Below are 4,214 nucleotides of genomic sequence, written 5' to 3'. Positions count from 1 at the left end.
CCTTGATCATGTGAACAACTAGTTTTAAATGTCAACAACAAACTGGTTGACCCATTATGAGAAGGTGCTATTTATAAGACTGAGCTGAAAACAGCTTGTCAGACTGAAGAAGACTTTCGGATGAAAGATGAAACGTTTCTACCATTTTATTTATTTATTGTTGTTGTTTTTTGAACATTCAGAGGACCTGACAACTTTTTTAGAATATACAGTACACACATATCTCTGATGTGTGTACTGTATATTGTTCTGTTGTTCAGTTTTATGCTGTTAATACAGTAAAAATAAAAATAAAAACTTCCTGTTTGGCTTAATGTAATTTCGTTTTTTCTAATGTGATTCGGGCCACTTCCGCTTTGGCTTAATGTAATTCTGTTTTTTCAAATGTTGTTGTGATTTTGTTGTGTTTGTTGTGTTTTTTCAAATGTCATTCCGTTTTTTTCAAATGTTGTTCATTTACACCTTAGGGCCACCGTACTTTTGCCCGCAGTGTGAACGCAGCCTGAGATTGCTGCTCCTGATGAGTGTTCACTCTTAACTTGGGCTTGTATCTATTCAAAAACTCCCAATCTATGCTTGTCCCTGACCCCACAGCCCCTCCACTGACCTCCCACATGTCACTTGAGGTCACAGCTGCATCCCAACATGAAGAAGAAAAAGAACGTTTGAGGAGGAAATGATGACTCCCCCTTTTTAGATACTTGGAAAGCCCAGTTGTTCTTGACTGAGACATGACTTTTACCCTCCGAGAGCAGTTTTTGTGGCCTGTCACCCCATGGCCCAGCTTTATTAGAGGGAGGAGGAACACCAGGATTGTGTTGGGTTTATATCTGCATCTAGGCAGTCAGCTTTCCTCTGGGACAATGTAAGGATATGAGTGTTTGATGACAAGCAATGATAAGGGACCGTGTGTGTTTGTGCGTGTGGGAAGTGAAGAGTAACGGCTACAAGGGCAGCTGGGTTTTTTCTTCCACAAATCTTGTATGAAATCTTGGAGGGTATCATCATCACTCTCTGCCAAAAGGAGGGTGGTCGTGTTTTTGACTGAGTCTATGTGTGTTTGGTTGCCTGCTGTGTCAGCAAAATATCTCTTCTTGAGCCACTTGATGAATTATAATGAAACTTTTATAAAGCAATCATTAGATATAAATCTACTACTGATTAACTTTGGGAGTCAATCCGATCCAAGATGGACACCACAACTGGTGGACTTGAACTCTAGATGGCTACAAACCAGTCAGTTATACAAACGTTGACCTAAAGTTTGATGTGGCAGTAGCTGAAAGTTATTCTCAACATTTACTCAGAGTGCTAACATATAAATGTTTTCAGGAGATGTCATTAAACTGGTTGTTGGCATTTGTGCTTCAAACCAAAGTTTGCCTTTAAAATATCAATAAATTATGAATTATCATTGCGTAGATGGCTGCCCCAGTTGGTCAGATTGCAAGAAAGACTTTTCCTGCTTTTAGTATTTAGTATTACCAGCTACCACATTTTTATCACAAATCAAGGAGAAGTTACCCATCACTTATCAGAGGAACGTAGGTTTCTGTGACTAGCCTAAACCAGCATTTCCAAGAAAACTATGAGTATCATTGGAGTTTTTTTCTGCTTTTTGTGTCAGGTATGGTAATATTTATTTTATTAGATGAAAATTAATTAGTGCACTACACTAATCATTCATTGAAAGAATATTTAGGTAATAAAGTAGCTACATATCAGAGATTTCTTTGCATCGCACCACTGACCCTATTTCAGTTTCTGTGCATCAAGGAGTGTTTTATGTATGGCACATTACAAAGTACCAGTGGGCCTGCGTGTTTTTGTACTTGCCTTGCCATTTACCAAGCACCTGTCACCAAATCATGTGCACTGACTCTGATTTATCCACTACACATCTGATTGTGCACCTCTAACCCCGTGTAACACCTGTTCATTGGCTGTGTAAGGTCATAGTGAAAAAACAAATAGTTCATGATGATGTCTGGGTAGGTTACTCAATTAAAATCAGTTTGTTTACCGTAAATAGCCCTAAGTCACAACAGAAGTCATCTCAGGGTACTGTACAAAAACATTCACATACATAAAAAAAAGCCAGTCAGTAAAGTTCTCTATTTAAAGAAGCAGCAGATTGTGTTGAATCTTAACCTCATCGCAGTCTACCATTTTGAGCAAGCACAAAGACAACAGTGGAAAGAAAGAACTCCTTTTTAACAGGAAGAACCCTCCAGCAGAACCAGGCTCAGGACGAGTGGCCATCTGCTTCGACCGGCTGGTTGAGAGGAACAGGAAGGAGAAGCACACAACCACAGAGCTGCTAGCAGAACCTTCTCTTCTGACAGTTCACCAAGCTCATCTTAGCCACAAATTATTAGCTATTTTTATTATTCTCTTTCGTCGCAGACTCGAGATCATCTGCATACTGGGTTTTTTTTGCAACTTCTGCATTGTTGACAGAATATTTACTCCATACTAACGTGAAATAACAAAAAATAAATAAATAACTTAAGCATCAAGTGTTAAGTGTTTGTTTACAGTGCGAGTAGCTCCATAATGGCGACAGTTCTGGTATGCTGTGGTTTTAATTATGGCAGTGCAATGGGTTTGTTGGGCAATTATTTTCAAGGTTTGACCAAAATAGACTTACAACTCCATCAATTCTGGAGGGAAGAGGACATTCTTTTTCAATTCAAATCTTTTTTTTGTCATTCAGCCTTTAATTTTTACAGGTTAGTCTCACTGAGCCTCGAGGACTCATTTACAAGAGAGACCTTTTAACACACTCAACCACTATAGGGTAATGGTCTAATGAGTTTTATACAAGCTGTACGGTATGTACCTGCCCACTGTCCTGTGCTATCAGAGGAAACAAAGAGGTCTCATTAATGCTCAGAGAATCCATGTGTTTCCTGAACTGCTTTCATTATGAGCAAGCGCATTCTTCTGCTGGCATTTTATCTGCTCCCAAAGCCCACATCAAGACCTTGGACTGTGCCACGAACAATAGGTTCAGGAATCCTTCTTGTCTCCTCAACAAATAATCACAGTCTCATTTAGATAGCTCTATCTCTGTGTTTAGACACACAAAGGCAGTTTTAGTTACCTGAAGCAACGCAGTGTTGATTGCCATTCAAGGTTAATGGGCAAAACAGCAAACACTGAGTGGAATTTTACCTTTGTCTAAAGGGATTTGCCAGTTCTCCATTACGTCTGAGCTTTGAAACTGCAGAAGTAATTAACTTCAATTAAAACTAAATCCACCACGAGGGGGATTTTATTTAGAATCAGTTGCATCAGCATGAAAATCTACCAGGTCATGAGACACCCACGCCTTTCCAGCGCTTTCAGCCTGAATTAAACTAGTAAGTAATGACTTCCTGTGAAAACGCAACGCAAGACGTGTCACATCCTGCCATTTGCCCTCCCATCTTTCATCTAGGTCTGTTAAGGTCCCAGCAGAGTGTTCAAAATCCCAAGGCAAGCAGCTTTTATGGACACTTTCGGCTAGCTCTAAATTACTTGGTGGTAGAATAAAATGAGGAGAGTTGGGTGGAGAAGGTAAAATCAGTCATGCTGTGCAGGGTGTATAACAGTGGTGTGGACTCGAGTCACATGACTTGGACTAGAGTTAGACTCGAATCATTAATATGTGACTTTAGACTTGACTTGAAAAAAAATTCATAGACTTATGACTTGACTTAGACTTACACCAATGACTGGGACTTGACTTGGACTTTGAGCTGTTTACTTGAAAAGACTTGATATTTTACCCAAGTCAGAACATGCAAACTCTTCCTTCACTGTTTCATGTGGCAACCAGAGTTTTGGTAGTGCCTTCATGTAGCTCCAAAGGAGCCAGTTCTCAGCTATGGCGGCATACGCTTTTGCATCTTTCACTGAATGTTTATTTTGGAAAATGATAGTTTAAAGTATGACTATTCTTGCAGCTAAGTTTAATTGAACTGTGCAATTTAAAGGTGCAATTTTAGAATGACTTTTTAACACTTTGCAAGTTCAGTTGTACGTTACATCATGATTTGAGATAAATACAATTTAAAAAAATAATACAAGGTCCATTATTTACATTTAATATTTAATTGCACCATTGTTAAAAAGACTTGAAAGGACTTGAAATTTCAAGTTTCAGCTGGGACATGACACTTAACTCTGACTTGACTGTCTTGACTTGAGACTTGACTCTGACTTGACTG

Source organism: Nematolebias whitei, chromosome 15 (genome assembly GCF_014905685.2).
Source record: "Nematolebias whitei isolate Nwh7 chromosome 15, NemWhi1, whole genome shotgun sequence".
Taxonomy (NCBI): Eukaryota; Metazoa; Chordata; class Actinopteri; order Cyprinodontiformes; family Rivulidae; genus Nematolebias; species Nematolebias whitei.
The sequence above is the reverse complement of the archived record's forward strand: the minus strand, read 5'-3'. Positions refer to the sequence as shown.